This window comes from Mustela putorius, unplaced genomic scaffold (genome assembly GCF_011764305.1).
Source record: "Mustela putorius furo isolate JIRA1106 unplaced genomic scaffold, ASM1176430v1.1 tig00003909_pilon_pilon_pilon, whole genome shotgun sequence".
Classification (NCBI taxonomy): domain Eukaryota; kingdom Metazoa; phylum Chordata; class Mammalia; order Carnivora; family Mustelidae; genus Mustela; species Mustela putorius.
In genome coordinates, this window is record NW_025422057.1 from 10,263,854 (window position 1) to 10,280,383 (window position 16,530).

The 16,530-nt window shown below is 50.4% G+C and overlaps 1 long non-coding RNA gene across 1 annotated transcript in view; it reads left to right on the forward strand.

Annotated features, from left to right (window-relative positions):
- LOC101685684 overlaps positions 1-1,758 on the forward strand; it is an 83,936-nt gene extending 82,178 nt beyond the window's left edge. The window contains exon 3 of the long non-coding RNA XR_199352.3: positions 981-1,758. This is a non-coding gene — a long non-coding RNA (uncharacterized LOC101685684). The remainder of the gene's footprint in view (positions 1-980) is intronic.
- Positions 1,759-16,530: the final 14,772 nt, after the last annotated feature.

Sequence of the window (16,530 nt, forward strand, 5' to 3'; positions counted from 1 at the left end):
TCCTTAGAACCTTCAGAAGGAACGTGGCCCTGAGGACTCCATAATTTTAACCCAATGAGACCCACTTTGGACTTAAGACCTCGAGAACTGTAGGATAATAAATACGTGTTGATTTAAGCTATTAAGTTTGCAATAATTTCTTCTGGCAGTAATAACTAATGTGGGAGGGGCAGGTGGCGTTTCTGTGTCCCTCCCTCTGCCTGGGGAGACCTGGGGTCACCAGTCCTAGAAGGACTCCAGGCGACCACATTTACCTTCTCTGAGAAGACGGCATTTCACAAGTCTTGGTCGCTGCTTTCTCTAGAGGGGAAGGCACCGTAACTGTCCTTGGTGATCGAATTACCCAGAATTCACTCAGAGAGTAAATTTCCTCTGAGGGATAGAGATTCAGAGATTTAGTCTAGGAATTGGGTTTTACAGAATCTGGTAGAAAATTCTGTGCAAGCTGTTGCCTCTGGTGTTGAGCCTGAAGTGGATTTTAGGTTAACCAAACCAGCAGTGAGGGAGGAAAGCTGATGTGAGGTGTAGGAGAGAAGGAATCAGCTGGAATCCACCAAGGGAGCTGGAACCCAAACCTGTCTCCCATGCAACTTTGAGGACATGGGATGCCCTGTCAGAGGAACTGGACACTGAGCCACAGAAGTCATAGGCACCCAGTCCAGGACTTGAAGACATTGAAGGAGGAGACCCAGAGGGCACTGACAAAGCTGCCCCAGACCAACAGAGTGCCCTATACCAACCTTCAAGAGCATAACATGGCCACTGCTCCATTGTGTCTCCCAAATTTCCTACAGATGTGTCCTGTGGTCAATCTGAACGCAGAGCCATATAGAAAAGGGACTTTTGGGAATCATGGTTGAGTCTAGGTAGGTTAGTATGTTTCAAATCAGTGGTGTGAAAGGGTAAGCATTTATTAATGCTTTGCAGACCCCCACTCCGTTATGTCATTCAATCACCTTGTGATTATGTCTGTTTCACAGGCAAGGAAACCACAGCTCAGGAGGACAGACCTTCCCACATCATGTAGCTACTCCAAAGAAGATACACAAATGGCCAATAGGAGCATGAGAAGATGCTCAGTGTCCTTATCTACTAGAGAGAGGCAAATCAAAGCCACAGTGAGAGGCCTTTTCACACCCACTAGGATGGTTGTAATTAAAAAAAGAAAAAATAGATGGACAAACCCTGTATTGGGAAGGCTGTAGAGAAGTCACAACCTCCGTGCACAGCTGGTGGGAAAGTAAAGTGGGACTACTGCTTTGAAAAACAATCTGGCAGTTCCTCAAAATGGTATACGCATTGAGTTAGCATATGACCCAGCCACTGGACTTCCAGGGACAGGAGAAATATAAGTGTATCCAAGTGAAATGTAGCACACAAATGTTTTTAGCCGCCTTATGTGCCATAGCCAAACAATGGAACCAACCCAAACGTCTGTCAATGAATAAATGGGTAAATGTAAGATGGTATATCAATGCACTGGAATATTACTCAGCCATAGAAAAGAAGGGATAAGTGACAGGCAACAACGTAGAAGAACCTTGAAAAAATGAGGCTACATGAAAGAAGCCGGACACAAATGTCTGCCTAAGTTACAGTTCTCTCGACATGAAACAACTATTGCCCGCAAATCTATGGAGACAGAAAACAGACTAGTGGTTGCTTAGGGCTGAAGGGTTAAGGATGAATGGAGAACAACTGCTAATGGGCAAAGGTTTTTTCACTTGGGGTAATAAAAATGTTCTACAATTGATTGTACAGATAATAGCACAACTCTGTGAATGTACTAGAACCCAGCGGACTGTGTGTACAAATTACATGGGTGGATTGCGTGCTGCATGTATCTCAACAAAGCTGTTTTTAAAAAATCATGCCAGGGTGCCTGGGCGGCTCAGTCGTTAGGCATCTGCCTCAGGCTCAGGTCATGATCCTGGGGTCCTGGGATCGAGCCCTGCATCGGGCTCCCTGCTCAGCAAGATGCCGGCTTCTCCCTCTCCCGGTCCTCCTGCTGTGTTCCCTCTCTCTCTCCCTCTGACAAATAAATTTAAAAAAAAAAAAAAAAATCATGCCACACACAGTAAGCCAAGCACAGAAGCCAGCCAGGGTTGTCCTGACTCCAAAACCGTGCTCCCCCTCAGGAAAAGCAGATTGCCTAACTGGGTAGGAGGGTCATCCAGTGAGCTTGTCACACAGATTCCCCGGCCCACTGTGTCCAGTTGAGTCGAGGCAGTGAGGCTGGGAGTGGGGTGGGGGGTGCTCCATGCTTAAAAACATCCCACTGGGTGGAGGGCAGGTGGTCTGCGGCCGCGGCTGGACAACCATGGTCCCTGGCTCTGCGCCTCACAGCTCGCCACGGACCTTCGTCGGTGAGCACGCGGGTGAGCGGAGGGGAAGGAAGGAAGCAGAAAGAGAGAGACACGGAAGCTCATGGGCCGGGAGGTGTGTCGGAGGGAGATGCTGTGGGGGGCCGGGTCAGAGAGCCGCTCACGGGAGGGCACATCAAAGAGAAAAGGAACGTCAGAGGTGTGTGGAAATTTCTCCAGAGGGGAGAGAGAACAAACACATCCTGGTCAAGTTTGCCACCTGCCTGGGTCTTCCGGAATGACTCGCTTCACGCTCAAGTGTAATCCTTGAAAGGAAGAGAATTTCAGCGAACTTGAGGTAACCCATTCTCTGGGGCTTCTTTTTGAAGAACTAATCTGAACAAGCTTGGAAAGCACCCAGCGGTGGTTAAATTTCAATCTTTTTGTGCTGTTACATCTTTGTTCCCTTTACCTTCTCCTTGAAGTGGAAGTGATTGATGCTTGAGTAACTTTGGCTGTTGAGTAATGTTTATTCAGACCGCAGGGGAACAAGATAGGGTTTAAGAACGAGGTGGGCACGTTTCCTTTGAATGGCACAAGTTGAGGCTTTGAAAGTCAAGTGTATTCCCAATTGCACAGTATAATAACGAGAGAGGGGCCAGTGGGTAAAAAGTATCCTGCAGACAATCCGTGTGCAGAACTCAAGTGCAGCTCAAACACTATCCCAAAGCCACCTGAGTCGAAGTCCCGGGTCATAAATATTGACTGGGGCCTGGAACGTTCTGAGGATATCTTAGGTCTTGCGGTGAGCACTTTTGACCTCGGAACTGGAGGGCTTTGTAAAGAAGCTTCTGAGGCTGTGAGGAAAGAGGCAAGTCCTGTTTCCATATTTCAGACCTTCTGCAGGTAGTGGTGGTCCCAGCCTCACCTGGCACCTCAGGGGTCTGCGGAGACTAGCGAGAAGAAGGAACCTCCCCTGAGACACCCGTGATGATGGTGATCGCCTCCGGAGGAGCCCCAGCACCTCCATGTGTGGGCTCCTTCCTGTCCCTTGGCTCCAGTGGGCCAGTGGTACAGCCAACAGGGCTCAGACCCGTCCAAAACACACCCAAGGATTTGGCTTGGCACGCTATTATTTGATCTCAAAATCCAAAAATATGCAAGCAAAAGCGGGAAAGAGTAATTGTCCTCATTTTGCTAGGGTGGTCTAATACTTGAAATTGGTCCTCTTTGAACCTCCGGGTTGGAGATGGAGCGAGAGCCCTACATGCTCCAGGGAAGCAAAGTTAAGAGTTTTCTGAGCTCTCGGTTTGGGCTCCATTGATAAGCGTTGGTGGTGCTTGAAATGGCCCTCTCCTTCTGGGGGGCGCTGCAGCGGTGGAGGGAAGAGCTGAGGGCCTCTGCCTATTCTCCCCAAGAGCTTCCAGAAGGAATGCCCCCCGGCACCAGCTTGAGTTTAGCCTGGGATGCCTGTGTTGGGCTTCTCACCCACAGAACCGTGAGACAGGCTAGTGTTGTTTCAAGCCAGGACATTGGGACTATTTGTTACCTCACCAACAGAAAACTAATATACGGGTTAGGATCATGGGTGTACGAGTTCTTTGACAAGTGCTGTCTAGATGGAAGCCGGAAGGGTCCCTGTTGCTCAGAGGCCAGGAGGCCTGGGGACATCCGCCGAGTCGACACCACATCCCCACAGATGAACGTGTCAGACTCGCCCTCCCTCTTTGTTTAGGCTCCTCTCCGCATGGAGAAAACTCGCGGAGACCTCGGTGTCCAACGTCACCCCTCCTGCACCCACTGAGGCACGTAACTTCGTCCCCAGCAGAGGGGAGGGCCTCGGGACAGCTGGGGTCCTTGGCCTTAGCCAGAGGTTCTCAACCCTGGTGTCACATTAAAAGCACCCAGAGACCTTTGGAAGCCTGCCAGTGAGCGGGCCCCCACCTCGGAGACACCGATTGGCCTGGTCTGTGGGGCGGCCTGGCCCCGAGCATCTTGTAAACACTCCGGCAGCAGCAGCCAGTATGGGGAGAGCTTGCGGGGGCCTGGGGAGAGCTGGAGAGAGCTGGGGGGAGCTGGGGGGCTGGGGGGTGCTAGGGGAGTTGGGGGAGCTGGGGGGAGCTGGGGGAGTTGGGGGAGCTGGGGGGAGCTGGCCAAGAGACGCCACCTCACTCATGGGCCATGCGGGAGAGTTGTCCCTCTCACTCTGGGGGACTCCGGTGTCCGATTTCTCCAGCCCATGCAGCCTGGCTGGCGTCAGTTTGCCCGCTAAGCCAGCTCCTCCCAGACAGGCAGGCTCAACCATAAATTTTAATTCAAAACTTTTCCTTTTTATTATTTTCAAATGCTCAAGGCCCTCAATGCGATGCGAAATTTCTCCCCTGCTCTGACCTGCAGAAGAGCAGGGTTTCCCTGCCAGTTCCCCTTCCACAAGGGGTGCCCCCGGCCCCCCGCACACATACACATGAAACTGGTGATTCTTTGCATCTGTGGATACTGTTCCAGCGCGAGGCCAGTGACTTCACCCAGCTAAACTCTTCGTGTGGCGGCTCCTTCTCTGGGGCCAAATGGAAAGCAAATCCGGATAATCGTGGGTAATGTCAGTGCGCCGGCAGGGGCTCAGGACTCCGCCTGCACGGGCCGCCTCCTCAGGGAAGCCCAGGAAACTTGTCCAGGCACGAATGGCCGCTGCTCCATTCGCTGCTCATGGCCCATGAGCTCACCCGCATGCCTGGGCCGTTGTGTGTCTTGACTGCGCGCCTGAAGCCGCCGTGTGCCCAGCGGGGACCGAGCGCTTCCCACCTGGCCTCCGGCCTGGAGTACGGGAAAACCTCAGCGGAAGGCTTGCGTCGCACCTGGAGACAGTTCCTGGTTTGCACCCCCCAACCCATCCTCTGGGGTGCGAGCCCAAGCATGGGATGGTCCGTCCTTGAGATCACGCTGCCCCAGGGAGGGACCACTGTTGGCCCAGAAATCCTGGGGAAGTCACATTGCTCTGGTGAGCCAGAGAAATCGGATCCAGTGGGTCTAGGGCCTGAGGTTCCGTGTTCCGAACAAGCCCGTCGGGGGCTGCTGACGCTGCCTGCTCTGGGGTGAACCACACTGAGGGACAGTAGGGCCTGGGGTGGGGGGGGGGGAGGGGTCGGCTCTGACCGGCTCTAGAGCTGGGTCCCAGCCCAGCTAGAGCTTCCATGGAAACATCTCTAGTATAGAGGCGGGAAGAGGAGCCCTAGAGTGCGTGGAGGGATGCATAGCGGCGTGTCCCCGCACGCTGTGGCTCGCGGGTAGCAATGATGTTGCCAAAAAGCCATCAGCAGAGGCGACCTCCCACCTCCCTGCCCTCCTTGCCAGACTCTACTGTGCAGCAGGGAAACCAGAGTCTGTTCCCTTGTCGGCTTGCTCTGTGGCTCCCGGAGGCGAGGTCATCCTCTCCCAGAGGCTGGAGCAACCCTCCATCAGGGGATGGACCACCTGTCCGGCCTGAGCCCCTGGCTGGCCTCCCACCCGCTCTCAGGCCCGAGCCCAGGGACACCCTGTCATCTCAGAGCCCCAGCCACAGACACTTCCTCTGTGTGGTCTCCCCAACTTCGGCTAGAACTCTTGTGCTCTCCGGGTCTCAGAATGCTTCGTACCCCTGCCCATCTCTGGAGCTTTCCTTGGGGTGCTGTCCCTGTCTCCCCTGCCAGCCTCTGGGCACCTCAAGAAGACCACCCGCCAGGCCTGTGGCCGGCATCCAGCCGATGCCTGCTCAAGACGGACATCCTAACGAGACAGGGAAGTGCCACCCGGTTTAGCTCAAGGGGGCCCAGCGGGCAGGGTGGAGAGTTACTGCCCGGAGTGGAGGGGATGTCCAGCTCTCGCGCTCACTCTGACACTCCCCCTGCTCCTTCCTCAAGGAAGAAGCCCCATGTCTGCAGCCAGCCCCATGAGCGGGGCCAGTTGGTGGGAACCTGATGCTGAGGGTCCCTTGACGAGGATGCGTGTCCCCAACAGTGAGGCCAGACCGCTCATGTTGGAACACGTCTCTGTATGAATACTGAAGTCAAGTGAGGGTTGATTCTCAATGTGAAATGGTCTGTAGGCGTTAAATTCAGCAGGAATTCCTTGTAGTTTTTTTACTCCCTCTCTTTGAAGGAGGGGTGTGGCTTAAGACTTTCCCTAGGGTCCGGGTCCTAAGTAAGCCCAGTCCCTCTAGAGGTCCTGCAGACACCCCCAGGCTGGGGATCGGGGGCCGGGGGGCTGTGGGGGCTCAGGGGCAGGGAGGGAAGCCTTTTCTCCTCTTCCGTTGTCTTCTCAGTGGAGCAGCAATGTGCCCGTCTAGAGCAGCTAGTGGCTTCTCTTTCCTGCCTCCGAGCTGACCTCTTCCTCCAGCTCCCTCCTCTCCCAGAGGGAAGGGAGTTCCCTTCAGGGTAGCTCAAGCCAGGAGCTCAGGGACAACCACGGGGAAGTCATGACCAAGAAATCAACATACTGTTTGACAGCGGCCCTCCGGGGGCGATTATACAACTGATCCTGGGTGTTGTACAGCCCAAAGCCCCTTCCAGGGGCCTGGCTGGTGCTGGCCAGAGTGCTCATGCCGGGGGGGCTGTCCGCCCCCACCCCACCCGCAAGTGTATGAGTCCCTCTAACCCCAGGTGTCTTCAATGCCCGGCCCCTGCCCGGCGCCCCAGGAAACACACCTGCAGCCTGCAGCCTCCTGACCTGGGCTGGGCCAGGCAGGTGCGTGCTCCCGGCGCCCCGCCACTCCACATTCCACCGCGCCTCACCTCCGGGCTGGCTCAGACAAGCCGCTACCCCCATCCCCCACCAGCTCCGGATGCCCAAACAGAGGCCTCTCCCTCTCCTCAACTGGGCGTAATTGCAACCTGAATGTGTGTGTCGGGAGGGTCCAGGGAGAGCGTGTTAACAAGCCGGGAGGCTCCTGCTCTGAACGCTTTGGCAGTCAGGACTCGGGCACCGTGCGTAAGGCCGAGAAGCAGAGAGAGTGTAGGGACGGAGCTAATTAAGCTGTAAACCATCCCCAGAGCCCCAGTGCATTTGTAATTACGCTCTCTGATCTCAGAAGCCCCTCGGGCACTCCGGGAGAGCTTGGGGTGGGGGGAGGAAGGGGGAGCCGATGATTGAGAAGTTCATCAGGGCTTTGAGAATGGATTTTCATGAAACTGACATTTACACCGTTCTTGGAGAATCTGCTCCCTGAAAAGAACCATAAACCATGCCTAATTCTGCCACGTGATCTGAGGAGCTCCAATCGGCCGGCCCCAGGGGGTCCTGACTTGTTTTATGTAGGTCAGGGGACCCCTGTGTGGTATGATTTTGGAAGCCCCCCCTCCCTTGCTCCTGCCCACGGAAATACCCCAGCTCAGCGCACTGGTGCTGAAAATCGTATAGCTGTTTAATTCTGGTGCTTTTAACATTGCCAAAACCCAAACATAGTGGCTTGCCTTCCCCACGCTGCACCTCAGTGGGAAGGAGAGTAACCCAGTTTTAAGGGTGGGACCACATTGCGGTAGTCCCAACCTGTCCTCTTTTTTTGAACAGTCAACAAATCAAAACACGATCTAATACTTAGGTCTGATTTTTTCCTGTGGGTAAACTGAGGACCCGAAAGAGCCGGGGACCTCGTTCGAGAGCACACAGGCAGAAAGGTGGCAGAGCGGGAACGGCAGCCAAGTCTGGCTTCAAATCTAGCAGACTCTGCAGTTTCTAAGAAGCTGAGTGAAAAAGAAGAAGCTGGAATGCTGAGGACTTGTCAAGCATCGTCCTGCAGAGGCCGGGACTGGGGAAGGCTTCGATCCACAAACGGCAGGAGCCCGAAGTCGGCTTCCATGATCACCTTTGGTCATTTTTCGATTTGTTGATTGTTAGAAAAAATCCAGGCTGGGGACGTAGCCTTGCTACAAAGGATAAATTACAAGCAGAAACTCTCACGCCGATACGCTGGCATCTGTTAAGCCCATCCTCTCGCGCAGCAACTGGCCCTGCGGACAACTGACTCGGGTCTGGGCTGAGCACAGGTTCCTCCAGAAACCCCTTTCCCCAGACAGTCCCACATAACTAAATAGCAGCAGCTCATCTGGGCTCAACCTTTGAAGAAAACCAGATAATACTGGGCTCAACCCAGTTTAGGCAGCGACTATTTCTTCTAAAAACAAAGAAGGAGACAGACAGAATTCCTGCCTGAATCCGTTCACCCTGCCCCTGCGGCCAAGCCCCGGGAATTCTGCCCTGGCGGGGAAGATTCAGACAGACCTCAGCACTTTTCTGAGAAACGGGGATTTGGGCCAGAATCTCCTCCCATGATTCTGGTTCCCAGAGCGGCCACAAGGCACGTCAGCGGGAGCCGGCCCTCCAGAGCCTTCCAAGTCCCCGGAGCAAAGCTCGGGAATCTTGAGACTTTTTTCTATTTTTACTACAAATCATAAAGGAGAAACAACTAATTTTTCATCAAGCTTTACTGTGAATTGAAGAGTTGAGGAACACAGCCCGGTCCCTGGCATCAAGTAAGCGCCCCCAAAGTTGTCATTATCAAAAGAGTACGTTTCTGGCTATCAAGGTAGCTCTCTCATTGTAAACAAACTTGTAAAACCCTGAGACGTACAAAGACGTCATTAAACTCATCTATAATCCAAACTCCCAGACACGGCACCTTGTGGATCTATCTCCTTCCAGATCTTTTTCTACCTGTAAACTCAATGTATCGATCATATAGACTTGGTACGTCGATATCACACACCGTAAGTGGAACAGATCTACTCGCAAAGATGGGATCGCGGCGTAGGTGCTGTTTGACTCCAGTTCCGCTGTGCGTCCTTCCATAAACCCCTCTTGGTGGTAACAAGCATTCTGTAATAACATAACAGCTCTCCGATGAGCATCCTTGCACAAGGACGCACATCCTTGTCCAGCCTTCAATCTCTTGCCTGATGATTTTCTCTGGATAATTCCCAGCAATTGGGCTGTCAGAGTTAAAGATTTTAGGGACGCGGTGTCCAACTGTCCTCCAGAAGGAGCACACCAGTTTCCCTCCCGACATCTTTTCGGGTGTCAACAACACCTTGACATGCATTGACCCTCACTATTCATGGGTTCTGAGTTTTTGTATTCACAAGAATTGGTCCAGAAAGTCTCTATAGAGAAGACAACCCAAACTTTTTATCTTTTCACCTGTGATCCCCCTGGTACATAGTAAACACTCAATAAATGCAGTGCATCTTGGATGAATAGGAAGAAAGTCAGAGGTGGTTATACAGTTTGGACCCCGGGTCAAGATCCTGGAGTTTTTGTTTTCTCTTTTTTTAACCGGTATCTTTCCCTGTCCTGCCTTCAGCTGGTTCTCACAGGCATCTCTCGGAGGCAGAAACACCCCTCCCAGAAAAGCAAACTCCAGATGTCACCCTTGATCTTTTACCACTCATTAAATCGTAAGGCCACCAGTGGCATTGATGTAGCATGGATAATCGTATTTTCCCAACTGAAGAGTAGGAAACAACGATGTTATCTGATTTATAAATCTATTTATGTGGAAGAAGAAAAATATTTGCAGAAGAATAATATTTTGTGACACGTGCAGATTATGCAGAGTTCAAATTTCAGTGTCCATAAAAATGGGGTTGGAATGCAGCCACGCCCATTTGTTCCCGATCGGCTATGGCTGATTCCGCTGTTTTACCACGGAGTGGAGTAGTAGCTATGGGAAAGGGACAGCCCCAAAACCTAAAACATTTACTCCCTGGTCCTTACAGGAAAGTTTGCCGGCTTCTCGCCTAGAGGTAGGCTACTTGGTGACAGCATACTTTAATTGTATGTGTGTGCACACAGAGACACGAGTAGTGCAAAAACACTTTTGTTGAGAAAAGCGGTCCTCCAACTACTTGGCCTCAGAATCCTTTTCCATCTTGAAAAACACTGCAGACCTAAGAGAGCTTTTGCTAAATGTGGGTTGTATCTATTGATATCTGCCGTATTTGAAATTAAATCTATGAAGCACTTAAAAATTGATTAATTCACTGAAAATAACACAATAATCCCACATCATATTAATATATGTACCACATTTTTAATGAAAACAAAAAAAACCCCTATATTTTCCAGAGCAAAAATGTCAGTGGAGAGGAGTGGCATAATTTTAAGTATTTGCAAATCTCTTTGAAATCTGGGTAAATAGAAGACAGTGAGATTCTCATCACTCCTTCTGGGGTCACTCCATTGAAACCTAACATGTGACACAGCCTGCGGAAAACTCTACCATGAGGGCAAAAAAAAGAAAAATAACATCTTAGTAGTACTATAAAAAATAGTTTTGGGGCACCTGGGTGGCTGAGTGGGTTAAGCCTCCGCCTCGGGACATGGCTCAGGACATGGTCCCAGGGTCCTGGGATCGGGCCCCGCATCGAGCTCTCTGCTCAGCAGGGAGCCTGCTTCCTCCTCTCTCTCTGCCTGCCTCTCTGCCTACTTGTGATCTGTCTGTCAAATAAATAAATAAAATCTTAAAAAAAAAAAAGTTTTGACATAGTGGATCCTCTGAAAGTTTCTTGGTGAACCCCAGGGGGCGCCTGGGCCACACTTTGAGAACCACTGCTTTAGAAACAGTGTTGGCAGGGTGAAGTCTCTGTAAGAGGGCTGACTGAGCTGGAGCCAAGAGCACACCTTTGCCCCTGCTCCCAACAAGGTAAGCAGAGTCTCGGAGATGGAAAAGGTTAGGACAACCCGGGCTATCCCCTCACACCTGGGCTGGGGACAGCTGCTCACTTGCAGCCCCAGCAGCCAAAGTCGTGAGAGAAGCAGGCAGGGCTACAGAGGTGACCGCTCCTCCTCCCCCGGTCCCAGCCTTTCCACAGGCTTCCTCCGTCTTCCTCCTGATTTCTCCTCCTCTCTACCCTCTCCATGAGCTGGGGGAGAGAAGCCAGGTGACACGCCCCCCTTTGTGTCATTGGGGAGGACCAGGTCAGTTTGCATTTCCCACGGATCCTTCCTTCAGCGGGGGGGCCCTTCCCCAGAGCCTGCACGCCAGTCCCTTCCTGGGGCTCCCCAGGCGCCAGCTGCACCAGCATCTTCACGATCCCAACTTCTCTCACATGGTACGTGAGAGTCAGTCAATTTCCCAGCTTGCTTTTTGCTCTTTTTTCATTTTTAAATTGTTGTTACTATTGTGCAAAGACAGCACAGTCTGTCTACAGACCCTGAGCACAGAAGTAAAGTGTCCTGAGCATGAAGGGGAGGTCTAAGACGGGCTAGAAGCAGATTGCTGCTTCCAGCTTGGCGGGATTCTGATGAGAGCATGAGTCTGCCTGTACCGTCCACTCACTAAGTACCAAGTACAATGTCAAACCCTGAGACCGCAGATTGCACACCCCGCCATCTGCTTTTCCCCTTTCCTTTCCTTCTAGAAGCCACAGTTGTCAGTGAGGCACGTGGCTTCCCAGTATAGAGACAACATCTACGTGCCTCCCTTGTATCCAGGTGTGGCCTCAGGACTAATGTTGGGTCAGTGAGTCAGTGAGAGGTACAGATGAGCCCTGTGCCTCTGTTTCTCTCTCCCGTTCCTTCCTGCTAGTCGCAGTGAGGTTCTGATGACTCCGGGCTTGGTGACCATAGGGGGCCGAGCGGTGGAAGCAACTTGTCGAAGGAGTTGGAGCGACAGGTGAGAAGGAGCCTGACAGTGGGAATACACCAGCCTGGATGGCCTGGCCGTCGTCTTTTGAAGGAAATAACTATCTTTCTTTTGTTTTAAACCACTGTCTTCTGTTATGGTTGAATAGATTCACAATGAAGATCTTTAAGAGTCATTTCTCTTGAACCTAGTAACAACAGTGTGACATGAACACTTTCCAGGCGAGGCCGATAGAGATCATGTAACAAACCCAAGGCCGTGTAGCCAAGGAGGGCTGAAACAAAGACTGTAGCCTGGGCACTCGGCATTCCAATCCTGTGCTTTTAATAATATACTTTTCTCCCCACTATTTCAATAAATGACTGGCCTTCTTCCTTTTGAAGTTGGTTTTTCTGACTTCCTTCATTTCCTGTTTATAAAAATCCACTGCTTGATACTAGCTTCTAGAGTAGGGCCACTGGGTTGCCAACTACAAATGGGGCAATAATACCCTTATTTATTATAAGGGAACTTACACACACACACACACACACACGTAAATGCTAATGGTACGTATCAATCTCAAATGAAATGCTGGGGGTCTTCCTCGCTGCTCAGACATTGGCTTTTAGACTCTCTACACACTGATCATGATCCTAAACCCACAAACCGATCCTATAATTTGGGATCATACTCTCTGGAACGTCGAACCTCCTTGATACCATGGAAAGGGAAGAGAACCCTTGGATATCCCACCCTCTTCTGTTTTGTGCTTCAACCCAGAAGGAACAGGTCACTTCCGCTCACAACCCATTGGGCAGAACTGGTCACATGACCCCAACGATCTTCCAGGGGGCTGGACGTGGACTCTTGATAGGTGTACGGTAAGCTGGAGGTCTTTGCCATCTCGTGCAAGCATCAACATGTCTACAGTCATGAGTCCTCCTAAAAAATATTCTGAGTTCTTTCCTTAATCTCTGGTGGATGCTGGTGGACATTTCTAAGCTCCAGTTAATGGGAAAGCACAGACGCAGAAGGACTTCCATGGGCATTTCTGGCCAAGTGACAGAATGGGTTAGGATTTTAATATTTGATGGTTAGGAGCAGTTAGGCAAGTGGTGCCTGAGAATTAAAAGAGGATACGTAGGGGCACCTGTGTGGCTCAGTGGGTTAAAGCTTCTGCCTTCAGCTCAGGTCATGATCCCAGGGTCCTGGGATTGAGTCCTGCGTCAGGCTCTCTGCTCAGCAGGGAGCCTGCTCCCCCCGCCAACTGCCTGTCTCTCTGCCTATTTGTGATCTCTGTCAAATAAATAAATTTTAAAAAAAGAAAGAAGAAAAAAAATAAAAAAGATAGTGGCCCAAGAAGAAATAAGGCTATTGATCCATCCGGTTCTGACTTCCAGCCACCGGGAAACCTTGGGCAGCTCCTGTGGCCCCTGCCCACTCTTCTACCCACTCCAGTCCTCCCATAAGGTTGAGAGCAAATGCACACACAGATTTGGAATTTGGACTTTGGAAAGAGATGGACTCAAGAATATGAATCAAGAGAAATGTAGATCATTATTTATATCCTGAGTCCTCCAGTCTAAACACATTAGATTTTATCTAGAAGTTAGACTAGAGGAATGGTCAGCTTCTCTCTTTTATAGTTGGCCAATTCCAATTAGTACCAAGGATCTAGTTGAACCAGGGGCTGGCCTGTTTTTGCTCTGGATGGCAAATCAGTCTCTCAGATATTTACGTTGTCCCTAGCATGTGCATGGTACAACGCTAATGAATAATGAATACTTGCATGTTTGTGAAGGAACAGTGCAATGCACTCAAGGCAACAAGACAAGTTTTATAGTCAAACATGCCACTTGGGTAATATTTACAAATAGCCCAGAAAACCTCACTCTTCAAAGTCTTTTTAGAAGTTTACACGCTTTTTTCTTTCTTTCTTTCTATCTTTCTTTCTTTCTTTTTTAAAGATTTTATTTATTTATTTTAGAGCGTGGAGAAGGGAGTGATGTGGGGAGGGGTGGGGACAGGCAGAGGGAGATGGAGAGAGAGGGAATTTTAACCGGTGTGGAGCCTGATGTGGGGCTCGATCTCATGACCCTGAGATCATGACCTGAGTGAAATCAAGAGTCAGATGCACGACCGACTGAGTCACCCAGCGCCCCGTGTGCTTATTTCTGAGATGTTGTCTTGACATCCTCTTTTGGAAATATCTTTAGGCCCTGGGTAAGGATAGTATCTGAAAGTTGACCCCACGACCGCTCTAATGTCTTTTCTGGTACTGTTGTTATCCATTAGTTCACTAGCATTGGCTTTCAATACATTTTGTGTGTTCTCAGAAATCAGATACATGCTCAGCAGAGAGAGAAAGAGTAACCATGCCTATGGAATATCTAGAAAAAATGTGCCATAGCCTCTAAAGGCAAATCCTTAATTACACTTCAAAACTCTACGACAAATTATATTTTCCAAAAGCTGTACTTCTCCTCCTATTTCTTATCCCATTACTTTCCAAGAAACTTGACACTCTCCCACTGATATGTGGAGTCTAATCCCCTTCCCTTGCAAGTAGGTGAGTTTCTGACTCGTCATCAGCAGAAGGCAGGGAAGCGATGCTGTCGGACTTCAGAGTGGGGTCATAAAAGGGAATTTGGTTCTGCCATGTGAGTCAAACACCCTCACCGGAGCCCCCAGATCACCATGTAAGGACCTTGACCACTTCTGGGGTATAAATACCCCTACACCCGTCAGTGTGGTGAACATAGAATTGGAAAGAGACGCACACAAGGGTTATACTGTCCCCAGTATAACCCCCTAGCCAGAGCTGTGGCAGAGCCTGGAGGAGGTCAGCTCTGTGGGGCCAACAGGTGCTCCTTGGTGTGTTTCAAAGTTCCTTCCTGTTTATGGGATGCAGCCCAGAGCCAGGTAGCACTGAAATCTGTGGGGTTTATCTGTGCTTGCCTCTGGCCAAGGTAGAGAACGAGACACTTCTGGCTTCACAGTGGACAAACAGAACTGAACCTCTAAGCCATCCAAAAGGACCCCTAATTGGGCACTCTCTTCCCATGATACAGAAGAGTGTTGTGGACAGTGGCCGGCCTCCTGAGGGGTGACACGCAGACAGCCGTGGGCAGCTTGGGGCCTCAGCTCTCTGGGGTTCTGAAGGCCCTGCCTCCCTAATGGGGCTAAGAAAACCTGTCCTGAGGTATTTGGCTAGCATGGAACACATTTGGTGGGCAAAGAGCCATGGGAGGACTGGGCCCACTTTGTGACAGCGTAGCCCAGTTTCTACTGAGACCACGTGCCCGCACCCACTGCCTGGGACAATACCCACCCCCTCCCACCGACACCTGAGTCTGCATGAGGGGGTCAGACAGAGAAGGCCGTGCTCTTTGCAATGACATGGTTTCTATCTTAAATTAATACATTGCATTTGGGGGGGGGGCGGAACTCATAAAAGAAGAAAATTAAAATTGTACCCAATCCCTCGCGCTGCCCATTAAAAATTCTGGCTTTGTTTATAGTCTTTTAGAATATGCAGTCTGTGCAGGTTTTATACTCAAAGTCTTTCCTGTAGCATTGATCACACCATGGTCATCTCCCCATGCCCTTAAATCTTAAAAAATAACATTGGGGGCTGTGCCAGGGTGGCTCTGTCACCTGAGTATCTGACTCTTGGTTTTGGCTCAGGTCATGATCTCGGGGCCATGGATCGAGCCCCGTGTTGGGCTCCACGTTCAGTGCGGGGTCTGCTTGTCCCTCTCTCTCTGTTCGTGCCCCCCCCAAAATAAACAAAAAATTTAAAAATAATAATGGTGCATAATATTCCATCATTTGGAAGAAAACAACTTTTATTTCCAGCTGTAGAGGCTAACTCTGTTTTTCCATGATGGAAAACCTCATACGTCCGTCTCGTGCTCTTAGCAGACTGTGGCGCACTTGGAGCAACAGGAGAACATGGTGGAAACATGTTAAGGCTCTTGAGAAACATCACTGTTTTGCAGAAGGCTGCTCTCCAGTGTGAGCTCCCACCCGGGAGGTGGACCCGCGCAGGTCCAACAACAGTGAAAGGGGCAACGTGAATTTGCATGATTGGCTTGGGATCTCCACTTTTGATGAATACAGAAGCATTGTACATGTCTGCTGACCATGTGTGTTTCTGCCGTTGACTCACATTCTCTGTCCCTTTCCTTACAGATATCTCAGCCCTTTTACGAGTTTTTGCAATAGCGTTCCACATCAAAATACAATTCTTTGTGATATTTAGCATATCTTCCCAGTGTTACGGACAGCTACACTGAGTTCCAGTTTCTGTGGTCCGTCGCAATCATCTCTTACTTTTTAACTCACATCTAAACCTTTATTCCTACGTGGTCCTTCCCTCTCAAGATCTGAAGTTTATGTACATCTTCGATTGTATGTTAAAAATGCCTATAGACTTAATTTTGATATATGGGGAGAACTAGGAATTATCTTTAATCTTTTCCACATGGTTGGTCCTAACATCATTTGTGGACTGACCTCCCTTTCCTCACGGATCTTAACCATGTACTAATTTTTTATCTATAGTATTTCTATTAGGGTTTGTGTTTGAGACTCTGTTACCCCCTCCATCTGCTGATTGGGCTGTTGAAA